Below are 13,720 nucleotides of genomic sequence, written 5' to 3' on the forward strand. Positions count from 1 at the left end.
GATCTCACAATTAATGTTAAAACCCACAAAATCATTGGGAAAAGGTGTGAGTGACAGACTTAGTGCAGACTCTGATGTCTGAAAAGAAACTGATTTTCATCGTCTTTTTTACTTGGCATAACCACTGATGTTTCCTTCAGAAAGTGCTATAAAAGGTGTCCTGATACCACAACAGCGCACGATGCAAGAGCACTGTCCTAGACTTAGAAAGAAAACCACAGACCTTGGACTGATGGGCTAGCCAACACTCAAGCAATGACTGAAAATCCCTTCAGCACCACAAAAACTATTAAAGATCCTACTGTTAATATTTTTATTTGTAGGGAATGGGAGTAATGAGCAATTCTTACTGCAAAAACTCCTCTTCAAAGACAGAGGGATACAGGACATGAATCAACTTCTGCATTGCTGTACTAACATTAAATCCAGGGTGGCTGTTCAGAAAAAATAATGTAGTGAGTTGCCCAGAGGGAGGCTGAATTTCCTACCTTAATTGAGATTTAACAGTGAAAACTCTTCTACTTAAAATCAGCCAGTAATTCTTCAGCTGAAATGTTGGGGTTTTTCTTTCCATCTATACCAGGTATAAATGAAATACATGAATAATAATGCAGATATTTAATAGAGAGTGCAGAATCTTTGTTGTTAAAATTATTCAGAAGAGAAGATGGAAATATTCTGGAGGTACTGGGAAAAAAATCTGTCCCTGGAGATGTGACCCCAGCCATTTGAAAGAATCAGTCAGCTGAAAAATGTTTGTCAAGGGATTTTTGGCAATGGAAAGGGGAACATTGCTATGGGACCCACCAACATGGAGCAATCAAAGATAACAGAATATTCTGAGTTGAAAGCGATACCCAAGGATCATCAAGCCCAAATCTTAAGTGAATGATCTGTACTGAGATCAAACCCACAATGCTGTTGTTATTTGCATTATGCTCTAACAAACTGAGATAATCTCAGCCAAGAGCCTTAAAAAATAGGACTTGATACAGGAACAGATATGGACTTTTTCAAGCCTTTTGGGATTTTTAAGAAAAAAGAAGTTTAGAAAATAAGGTTTATTTTAAGTAAGTAAGGTGCATTAGAACTCTTTTATCAAAGTCGGTCTGATGATGTTAAATTGGGAGGAGATGTTACTCCCTGGAAAGCAGGAAGGCCCTCTAGAGAGACCTCAATGAATTACAGAGATGGGCAAACACCAGCCATATGAAGTTCAATAAGGGAAAATGCTGCACCTGGGATGGGGCAATCCTGGATGTGTGAACAGACTGGGGAATGAGGCTGGAGAGCAGCACCATGGAAAGGGCCCTGGGGATCCTGGTTGATGGTGAGTTGGACATGAGTCAGCAGTGCCCTGGCAGCCAGCAGAGCCAACCCTGTCCTGGGGGGCATCAGGCACAGCATGGCCAGCCTGGAAGGGAGGGGAATGTCCTGCTCTGCTCTGCTCTGCTCTGCACTGGGGCAGCCTCACCTCCAGTGCTGGGGGCACCTTTGGGTGCCACAATGTAAGAAAGACATAAAGCTACTCCAAAGTGTCCAAAGGAGGGCAGCAAAGGCAGTGAAGGGCGTTCAGGTGAAGCCTTATGAGGAGCAGCTGAGGTCACTTGGTTCAGCCTGAAGGAGACTGAGGGGAGACCTCATTGCAGTTAGAGCTTCCTCGTGAGGGGAAGAGGGTAGGCAGGCACTGATCTCTTCTCTGTGGTGTGACCAGTGACAGGACCCAAGGGAATGGCTTGAAGTTGTGTCAGGGGAAGTTTAGGCTGGACATCAGAAAAAGGTCCTTCACCCAGAGAGTGGTTGGGCACTGGAAGAGCCTCCCCAGAGAAGTGGTCACAGCACCAGCCTGACAGAGTTCAAAAAGCTTTTGGACAATGCTCTCAGGCACATGGTGTGACTCACAGGGATACCCTGCGCAGTGCCAGGACATGGACTTTGATTCTTATTGTTTCCTTCCAACTCAGGATATTTTATGATTCCTTGATTCTATTGATTTCTGTCTTTGTAGATAAAAACTCAGGAGAACAATTGTAACTTAGAAAGACTGACAACAGTGAGATATTACAATGATTTCTTGCTTTGTGAAGTGACAATCTATTCCCAGAATTAGACTCTTTCTTCATAAAGCAGTAACCGAAAAAAAAAATCATTGGCAGTAATGTGCAACTCCCTGTAGTAACACACAATAATTTTTTGAAGTTAAAGTTTTTCCACTAAAATTATGTTGATTTGCATCTTGCACAACTGACAATGAAAATAAGAACTCAGAGCAAGACAAGTCTGGTCTTTCTGAATGGCAGTCTGAGCAACTTCTAAAACGTCTTCTAAGTATCTTCTCTGCTAACACTGAGTCTGTGAAATCATGCCCTCCTTTCTCTGGTGAAGTTTTGATCTATAGTTAGGGAGGAGTTGAGCGAAAACTGAATAGTAAGGAAAGTAGATTTGCAGAACACACTAGGTGCTTGATTGTTATAACCTGCTTCCCACTTAATGTCTGCTCCTGCACATTTAAAATACATCTCCATTGCCATCACACTGCACTGGCTTCACATGCCAAGTAGATTTTCTGTATCTGTAGGGACTACATTATTTTTTGCACATGGGGTAATAAAAGCTCTGAACACCATTATCCTGCACTGGAATACATGTAGTACCAATTATGTTACAGAGATCAAACTAATTTCTAATGACTCTAAGAAATTTCATTTGCCTTCATGAAATATACACTTCTTAGGACCTCAAAGCTATACTTACTCAGTTCTAAACACAGCTAAATTATACTTCAAGGAAGTGATTCATTATAGTCATTTTTATTCAGAGACTCATTACTTCTGGTATCTGAGTAACTTTCTTGTTGATAAATTGACACAGTTTTCAATTTTTTTCCCCCACTTTGCTTCTTATCTTTAAAGATCAGCAACAACTAATCATAGCAACTATGGATTTTGTACGCACATCATTTCCTATTAAAGGAAATGCAGTGTATTCCACGTGAGTCACTACAAAATGAAAAGTTTTCATTATCTGTTCTTTTGAATAAAATTGATATTCATGGTACCGTGCTGCAGCAAATTACCATCAAACCATCAATTACAGTGTTGACTAATAGTTTTTTTTATAACTTTGCCCCTCAACAGGAAAGCAAGCACATTTATAACCAAGCCTTTCATCTATATATTGGTGCTCAGTGTCCCTCATCAGGACTCACACAGCATTTTGAAGACCCCTGAGCACGTCCTTCAGGTCAAGCATATGATGTTTGTTTCATGAAGGGCACATTCCTCACAGACGTCCCACCACTTGGCACCCACTGTGCCCTGGCAGCCAGGAGGGCCAACCCTGTCCTCGGGGGCATCAGGCACAGCATGGTCAGCCTGGAAGGGAGGGGATTGTCCTGCTCTGCTCTGCACTGGGGCAGCCTCACCTCCAGTGCTGGGGGCAGCTTTGGGTGCCACAACGTAAGAAAGATACAAAGCTATTAGAGAGCATCCAGAGGAGGGTGCTGAAGAAGGGAAAGGGCCCAGAGGAGAAGCTGTATGAGGAGTGCCTCATTGCTTCTGCCAGGAGCTGACATGCTCCAAAGCCAAAGGAGAAACATCCTCTGAACTTTAGGCTCACATACACAGCACCCCAGCTCTCCTCCTTTCCCCTGGTACCATCCTTTGCTCTGCCTTGCCCAGACTCCTTGAGCCCCATGAGAGAAGACCACAGACTCCTTCTTTCCAGTGGTTCTGGGAGTCTGAGCAAACTTGTCAAATGTGGATAATTTCTGCTCTTCTCCTACCCTGGGATGCTTCCCACTGATGGTGGTGAGGAGGTGCTTGGAGAGGGCTCTCCTTTGTGGAGGAGAGCAGCAGAAGCTGCCCTGTCATTCAGTGTGACCATCATAAGGACCCACTGACCACTGCACATACCCTGCACATGTGCAGCTAGAGAAAGGCACTGGCATGTATTCAAATAAAACATTATATAAAGCTCGGTTTTTAAAACAATCTGAGGCAATAGTAGAGGGGATGATGGAGTACTTATCACACAAGAAAAACAAAAATTACAGAATTATCATAATGGCAGATGATAAAATAATAATAATAATTTGTCTGAAGCACAATCACTGTCTTTGGAAAACTCAGCTTTAATTAACTGACAGATACCAGCAGATATCTACAGCACAGTAGAATAGGCTGAGCACAGACACAGAAGGTGAACACTGGTGACTCCTTCTGCTAGCTTGCTCAGATGTCAGTGGTTCAATTACACTGATGCGGGTACTTGCTGAGAGTCTCAGCTGATCCTGCCTGGCTTTCCCCAGTCCGAAGCCCCTTCCAGTGGTGAGAAGTCACACAAGGTGCATGGCTCAGCAGGAGCTGGACACCTGCAGCTCCATGACCTACAGCTGTCACCTACTTCAAGCAAACCAGGCACTTCCTGGTATCAGAAGTATCTGCATGTGGATTTTGCAGATCCCAAAAAGCCCTTCAGTATGGAGCTGGGTGTGTGGGGATACAATCAAACCCTAACCTCTCTGGAAAGATTTCACAGGCTTTTGAATTAGGAAGTCTGTTTTCAGAAGGGAAAAGTACTCTTCTGATGAGTTTTTTGGGCCCGAGGACTACACCAAGCAGATAGGACAACAAGGAGGTTCAAAGCATTTTGTTGTTGTTACTCTGAGAATACAAGGTGTGACAAAATCAGCAATATCTCTAAGTAGCTGTTGCTTTCAATCCTGCTCAAATGCAGGTGTTAGAGTAAACTGAGCATTAACCTGGGTGACTTTTGAAGGAGGTCCAAACACAGAAGCAAGTTTCTGTTTTCTCTTAAAAATATTTTGTTTTGGAAATCTGGCCATATTGCAAGGCAAATGAGATTGATAACACATGCTTCTTATCCTGCCATAGCTGAATTTGAGTTACAGTAAATTCACCTCCAGTCCTGCCAGATACAACAATGAATTGGAAGGCAAAAATGAAGTGTCTCAAATGAAGTCATAACCAAACGGAGTCTCTGCCTGTTTAATCAGTTGAGCTCCAGCCTCACCATTGGAAATGTGTAGGCAGACTAAAAATCATTTGTCTTCATGCTACTGCAAGCTCCTGGGTTGAGCTGAAGCTGTGGAAAGAAGTCATATTACTAGTATTACTGGGGAAAAAAGAGTCCTGTTAAAGTACACTGGGTTCCTTTAAGTTGAGGAAATGACAAAAAATAGAAAAGACCAGCTTAGAAACAGGAAGAATTGGATCCTCAAAATAAGAGGCAGAAAATAAGTAAATCTGGGAAGCTTTATAGAGCCATCCCTGCATAATAAAGTCCATTCTTAATGCAGCTGACACCCACATTTATCATCTCATTACATCCAAACATGTAGCTATTTTTGGAAGGAGATTGTTTTTGGCTGATCCATTTGTCACTACAGCTATATCAGGCCTACCTGTCCAAATACAGTATTTTTCATATTAGAAATAGATTCTTCACGAAACATGGAAATAGCTCTGTGTGTACTATCATAATCTGGTTAGATTGAACACAGATAATGGATATTACAAAAACAAGAAACGTGCTCATTCTCAGCCCATCTGAGCTGTCAATCTCTACAGGCAGTGGAGACTGGGATTTTTTGGGGAACTGAGGATACAATGGAAATGGTGTTTAAATGATCTAATCTAAAATGAAGAATGAGCTAGACTGAATCCTGGGGGATTTGTCCCAGTGGTTGTGGCTCACTCTTATCCAAAAACAGCTTAATTGAGGAATATGAACCATGAGAGTGTGTTCCCATCTCTTAGCTGATTTGGACAGTTGTTCTTACTGTCTTATTAAGGAAAAGTGGAGCAGGAGGAAAAGTTCTGACAGGTGTGTATTTGCATACTTTATAGAGGACACCTCAAAGTCAGATAGATATTGGAGTCTGTATTGCATCAAATGCAAAAGGAAAATAATTTGGAAAAGGCCAAGCTGGTTCATCATAACCCAGGAGTACAATTAGGAGACCCCATCATCGAAAAGCCATCAGTTCTGCCACCAACTTTACAACAACTGTCACAAAAAACTGGAGCACACCTTAATTCTGAATAATAAGATCACACAAATAGATCCCACATATGCTCATGTTTCCTGCAGAATTGATTAATTGCCATGTATAATTAGTTATGGACCACTAGTGGGTTAACTACTTATTCCTATACAACTTACTATTACTACTAAATACTGCAGTTTTTCCTAGCTACTAGGAGGAGCAGTGAATAAGGTAGGCACCCTGTCCCACACCATGGATCCTACTAAACAGCTGCTGTTCTGTCGTCAGCCTACCATCAAAGCAGGTGGGCAGGAAGGGTGTCCTCAGGGAGACAACTTGCCCAGCATCACTGCAAAGGGAGAGGCAGCCTGCCACAGGGGTTGCAGAGGGTTCTGGTGCAAAGCTAATGACCATTTCAGTGGAGTCCCAACAGTGGCGTTCTGATGCAGGATGGAAATTCCAGACAGCAATACTGTCACACTGTGTGCTGAGCAGAGGTTGTGGGAAAGGGTTTCCCACCTGTAGTGATCACTGGGGTAATAATGGGTCTGGGAGGCATGCTCTGAGCCAAGACCTTCTCAAGATCTGTCTCATTGAATAATCTGCATAATTGCAGTCATCCACAGTGTCAGGGTCCTCTCACCAGTCAGCAGGGAGAAACAGTGCTTGGGAACAGCAGGCATCCAAAATGGATCAGATGACTGGCACGAAACCCCTGTTCATTTGGCTCTGGTGATCAGAGGGCCCAGGACTGTCAGCCTGTCAGCTGAGTTGCAGGCATCCCAGCTTCTTCACGTGCTCTGGGGCCTCTGATCACCATACTTGATTAAGCCACAGAGATGTTTCATATTCAAGTAGCAGTTGATAAACAAGTTTCTGCTCAGTCAGATATAAAGATTTATTTGTAATTTCTACTATACAAACAGTCATTTCCACTGCTTTAGGGGAAATTATTTGATTGAGATTTTTTGGAACATACTGTGTGGGTACCCTACATGTGAGTATTGAAATCTCCCTTCAAAAAAGGGAGGGGAAATGTTGCCCAACCTGTGACTGGCATATCATCTACAAGAATGGAGGGTTAACATATTTTTCTGAAAAGAGAATCTTAAAGAAAGGGCATTGCTCATATGTAGAACAAGAGAACTTACGTAAATTCAAAGTGATGTTCTATTTTTGCCATGGTTAATTAAATGTTATCTTGTGTGCTTCATGCTTACAAATCACTTCAGCTTTTGTCAGATCTCAAGTAGCTTCCCTTCATTTCTTCTTCTTCAGTGAAACCAATTTGAACGTCTCTTTCAGCAATTTGCTTTTAATTGGAAAGCACTCCCAAATGCAAGACTGAACAATATGGTCACTGATGTGCATTGATACTGATAGAGCATTATTTGTCAAGCCTGTGTTTAGCAGTGAACATTCTGGAATCTGCAGCATGGCTTATTTTCACCCTTTTGCTTTTTCCCCCAAGACTGGATGAGCCTCAGGAGCAGTGAAGATAAGTGAGCACCACAACTGCCAGGAAGCACACAGACCCCAAACTATCCAAGGGGAGCTGCTGGGAGCCTACACAAGACACACCAGCAAAAGAAGCCAGCAGGTAAGTTGTGTTCATATCATCATCATCATCATCATCCCCTCATGATGGTGGAGACAGGGAGAAGGGAGGGCTTAAAGCTGTTTACTTCTCCTTTAAAAATAAAACAAGCCAGGAAAAGAGAAGGTTTCGTCTGCTCTACTGAGATGTCAGAGGATGCTAGTGACTGAGGCTGGAGTCACATTGCTCATGTCCTCCTCTTCCCTTCTTCTGGCTTCTCCAGTGTGTCTGACCTTCCTCTGTGCCACTCACATGGAGGATCTGTCACATCAGTCCCTGCTAAGCCAGCGAGACAGTGCAGCTTAGCAAAGGACTCAGTGAGCCACTGCAATCTGGGGGCAGGTGTGAGTAACTGAGGCTGGGAGAAGGTGAAAAAACAATCTCCTCCTTCTGGCAGTTACAGGTTGCTGGAACAGCCTGAGCCTTCCCAGTTTGTTGGGAACAATGGGGAACAACAGCTGTCTAAGAATCTGATAGTGCTTTGGAACACACCTTTGCTTTCCAGGGACAACTCATTAGACAGAAGATTGCAAATGGAACATGTTAAAGGAGACAATTTCCCTTTGCAGCCTTCAGAGCACACTCTGGGGCCTAGCCACCCACCTGTTTTGTTTTCTTCAGTATTAGTACCTAGGAAAAAGACTCCGAATCAACATCCCCCTCATCCTCTATTTATGCAAGCTGCAATAAATACCAGAAGGCAAATAGCTCCCCAGTGAAATGGCATACTAAACTCTCTCTTGATCATGCACACCTTTAGCAAGAGTTATAAAGTGGCACAATCTTAGCTGAGCATTGGAAATATGTCGCTTGTTCTAGATAATGTTGTTTCTGGCTTAATAGCACTCTTGAACAGATTATCTGACCTTTTTAAAGAAATGCATAGTAATGATTCTTTTTCCTTTTTTTGCAGGACTGACATGGAGCACTTTTACCCCCAGTTATATATTGCTCAGTGATAACTCTCATCACACAGATAATAAAAAAGCCACTTGGTTAGGCTTCATTAGAAATTCAAGCAGCCCTTTCACTTGTCTTCTCCAAATTGTCCTGGTGCTCATGAAGGTCCTGCCTTGCCTGTAGTGACCACTGTCACAGGATTAGAAATGCTCAGCTCTTCATGGACGCATTTAGCACCCAGTGAAACCTTGCTCTGTCTGACTCAGCTGTGATTACTCACTCCTCTCTGTTAGGGGATTAGTCTCCCCTTTGGTTTATCGCAGAGTTTTCCCACTGCTACTTACATAAATGATTTTTTATCCCACTGATATTTGTGTTTTCAACATTGTCTATTAAATAACGAAAAATAAATTGGTCTGTAACAAGGATCCTGGCAAGGATCCAAAATTCCCCACCCTTTTTTCTTCCATGCTGGCTTAAAGAGAATGATTGCAGGGATAAATAGTGTGATCATCTTTTACCTGTAATGATATTAGGTTTCTCTAATAAATAAATAAATAAAGTCCATTTATTTTTACTGATTCTTGAATCAAGTGGAAGGAGATAGTACTTTTATATGTTTGTAGGAACTGGAGTCCAGTGGTACCGGACTTGAATAGCAGAGATCATTCAAGTAGATAATATAGAGTTATTCTAAGTCCCAACGTGAGTTTGCATGCATCAAACAAAGGTAATTGCAAGTAGAGAAAATCTGTAGGTCAAAACTGTATGCTGAAATGTAGCTACTTTGTGGAGAGCAAAACACAGAGAAGTATTCTCCCTTGTTTTTGCAGTTCAGTTAAGTTCATAAAGCACAAGGACATGTTAATGGAACAGCATTGATTTGTTATCCTGTATGCTGACTCTTGAGATTCACTGAAAATATTTATATTATTTAATTAGAGGGTGCCAGCAACCAAATGGGGCTGATGAACAACCAGCCTGGGCAAGTGTTGACCTGCTGCCAGCCTTTGCTGTGTACCAGATCTCTTCAGTACAAGACCTGTGCATGTTTCAGAGAGCAGTTTCTTCCAGGCAGCATGGACCAGCCTGCATGTGACTAGCTTACTCTGCCAAAAATCAGACACCAGTAGGACTTGTACCCTCAGATGTCCCTCAGACACAAGGGACACAGAGCTGTAAAACCATGTCATGATTGCAAGTCAAACTAACATTTCCAGCAGTAAAATAGACAACAAACATGTGGCTGAAAGACATCATTCAGCCAAGGTCACCAAAAGGTGCTATCTCCATGCTGTCCCACCTCTGATGTTCCCTTTACAGCAGCCTGGCTGAGAATCCTGCAGCAGCTGATGTCATATGCTGGGCCATATATGTCAGATGTGCTGGTATGCTCCAGAGAAGAATCTCCAAGACCTGGAGACCCAGATGGCCTGGGTGTTCCCAGACTGGAGTGGCCTCAGTGACCGTACAAAACTATCCAGAACTGGCCACTATGTTCAGCAAGATGCTGCCAGCTCCTGTAGAGACAGTTGTGTCCTCAGTGGGGTGGGAGATCTGAGCGCTCTCCCTCATCTCAGATCACTTTCCTTTATCACATTAGTTGACTTTTTTCTTCTTCTCAGCATGCCCTAGTCTGTATCTTTCGCCAGTGAGCTGAGCCTTTGACCCAAAAATCCATAAGATGGGTGACCTTAAAAGTTCCATATGACCTTGTGAGACCAGAGAAAGTCAGAAAAAGAGATTTAAGTGTTTCACACCAGAATTTTGCAGTGAAGTTGAGAATAAGAGCCCCATTACCAGAAATGGAACTGCAGTTTCTGTCTTTGCTGTTGTTTCCTCTCATGGTCTCCACATGTTTGTCTTGTCTAAGGCTTCACAGTCAAAAGGATGCATCAGATGCCCCACTCATCTTTCCTTTAGAAACTGTTCCTTACTAAATCCCTCAACTGATGAATAAAAATTAATGTTGACTAAATGAAACCAAATCTTGACATTTCAGATGCCTTTTACTGCATTGGCAGAATAGGAATGGGAATGAAAAGTGGTTTGTGTGTTTTGTAAGAAAGCTGCTCATTAACAGCAATTGTTTCCAAATTACAAATTTGGTAAAGGTCTCTACTCGGTCCCTTAAATCTTATTTAACTTTCAAAGGAGGAGATCAGGCTATTTACCTTACTGAAAGACTTGATTGTGTCTTCTCCATTATGTGGCAAAGACCAATACTGGGATAGAAGAAAAGAAAGAGCAGACAGCAGCACCAACATTTTGAGCTCCTGAATGCAATTACCACCAATCCTTTATGATTACAGCTATGACCAAAGTGGTTTTTTACTAGCTGTGAATGTGCTTTTACTTCAAGGAGCAAGAAAACCTCAGATTAGTATCTAAATGCTCCATATTTTTTTCTGAGTGCTTGTGAGTCATGGAAATAACTGTTTGTTTTCTTGTTTGGGGTGAATGAGCTACAAGATTGTACAATGAGCAGGATAAACAATTAAGAGCATTTAAAACTCATGTTTACTTCTAGCCACCCCTCAGCGTGTTTCTTAACAAATGTGGTTGAAAGGCACGTTCATGACATTTTGATGTTTAAAAGAAACAAATACTTTTTGTGCTCAGGAGAAGGAAGGGGGTAGGTATTCAGTGCATCTGAACTTCAGTATTTTCTGAAAGAATGTCATGTTCAATTAGTTCTAATTTTTTTTTAATTTAAAATACTTCAAAACTGGCTGCTCATGATATTTCAGTGCCCATTTAATGTATTAATTATTGGAGTCAGAGGTGAAATTAAAATGTCAACAGGATTCAGGTTTCAATTAAAATATTTTCAATTAGATATTAGTCTAACATCACTGAAAAACTCCCAGTTTAAAGCCACTGAGTCACTAATAAAGCAGAAGAAAGCACCATTATAATAGTTCTAGAGCAGATAGAAACAAGAAACTGAAGACAAATAAGTCATGCTCCTGGAGAAGGAAATGTTAGCCATGACCTTGACATTAGTGATGAGAAAAAAGCCATTTTATGTTCTTTCTGATCAACTCCTCACCTTCCTGAGTTGCAAAGCAAAATTTGCACACAGCAAGAAGCCCGTGGTGATGGAGAGGCTCTTCATTTCCAGAATCATTCTTCCCAGGTAAGGCAACTTCTGGGACCTCCTACCTTCTGCACATGAAACAGATCTTAATATTAGTTACACTTGAAGGCTAAATGAAATTGGCTTAACAAACAGACAGTCAAGGCTGAAGAAATTAGGGATGGTATTTGGAGGCAGCTGCTGAGAGCTGAGAATCACTGCACATCCCAGCCTCTTCCGAGCCTCACCAGGTCCATAGGAGTTTCCTGGCTACCCTTGGCAAGCAAGGCAGGCCCCTGGCTCCAGTGTCACCACAATCAGCATGGTCCCCTGAGCTGAGAGCCACTGCACCTGCTGCTGCCTTCTACTTGCCTATGGATGTAAACACAAATTCCCTCCTGGGGGACATAGGCATATGTTGGGACTTCCAGCAAACCTTGGTTCTGGTAACTGGTCCAACCACCTATCTAAGTGCCTGCCTGGCTGCATCATTGAAGAAGCAGCTGTTAGGGAAAAACATTTTGAAATCCACTTTTTCTTCTGAGGAAGGGCTTGACTGAGTTTATCACCTGTGATGGGGTACTGGAGATCTCATCTGGTTTCTTCCCACCACCCAGTGACACAGGTTTTCATGGGGCAACACTGTACAGCAGAACAGGAAAATGGGGCATGGTGAAAGCAGCTTTTTTTCTTCTAGCTCTTGCCAGAAAATGTTGGACAAACTCAAATGGGAGTTTCACAGTGTTATGATAATATGTGGCCACATGCAGAAGGTGGAAATGCTTTATATTGGCATTGCAGAAGAGGTGTCTTTGGAGGTTATGACTCAACCAGAAAGTCCTTCCAATTTCAAATTAATCACTTAGCTGTAGGTATGACAAATCCCTCAGCTCCTAGCTGATATCTCTGCACTCTCTGAAGAATCAAGAACTGAAATGAAATGAGGACTGAGGATTGAAATGAAATAAAATCCTGCAAATACAATAAAAACCCACTTCTCTAATGTTGTCTCTTGAATTCATTGTTCATGAGAGTACTAACTGTTTATGAGTTCACAGTTCTGCTTCTTTTCTCAGGTATTAAGACAAAAAAACCTAAATCAGACCAGTATTTACTGATATTCATGCATTACCAGTCATCAAGGTACCCTTGAAATTGATCTATTCAGTTTTAGTTCCCTGAAGAGACAAACATAAGCAATTGTGTACAGGCAGCACATGCAGCAGTGAACCTTTCCCACGAGAAATCATGGCAAGTGTTTTGGCAAGATGTATGTAAGGCTCCCTTGAAAAGATGGTTCAAAAGGAAAATGCATATTTAGTCATGTTTCTCTTGATGAACATTTTATAAAGCCTTTTATTATTAGGCAACTAAAGAAAAAACAAACATCGTCAGTACCATGAAAAAATCCAGAGGAAAGGCTTTAAAAAATGTATTTTTGTCAACTAATTAGCTAAGGCTGTAACTTCACATAATTAAATATATTACATCAGTTATACAGCAGAGGACATAATCTATTTATTTATTGCCCTGTGAGTCCTTTGGGTTTAAAAATTTGTGCCTTAAGGAGAAAGATCATGTAGAAAGTATGAAACTTGATTAGTGAAAATCCAAATAAAAAGACTCAGAGCTCACATCAGGAACAAAGGGCTTTTCCCTCATTTCCTTTTTTTGGCCCTCACATGAGCTTCTCCCAAGAACTACCAAATATGTATTTCTTTTTTGCTCTTTTATGCCAGCGTCTTACCATTCCACAGAACAAACTGGAAAACTGCTACAGATGTTCATCAGCTAGTCTACAAATCAAGTCTTGTTTTTTCAGGTTTACATAAAATCTTGCAGAGAAACTTTTAACTTCCACACTTTAGAAAAATATCCTGTCTTTCTTGGGATGTAGCTGTCACTTTAATATGAATGTCCCAAAAGAAATAAATTTTTATATAGCATAATTATGTTCTTTCATAGTACCTGCTTCCCAATTCCTTGCACATATTTTCTGCAGTGCTACCTACTCTGCTTGCTGGATGATAGCTTCGTGATGGCATTGGTGAAGCAGATAAGGGGAGGAGAGGGAAATGAGTCTCTACAATTTACAGGTTTTAAAAATGATTAGTTAAGGTTCTCTTATCATACA

Source organism: Lichenostomus cassidix, chromosome Z (assembly GCF_008360975.1).
Source record: "Lichenostomus cassidix isolate B80296 chromosome Z, HeHo_3.0, whole genome shotgun sequence".
NCBI classification, from domain to species: domain Eukaryota; kingdom Metazoa; phylum Chordata; class Aves; order Passeriformes; family Meliphagidae; genus Lichenostomus; species Lichenostomus cassidix.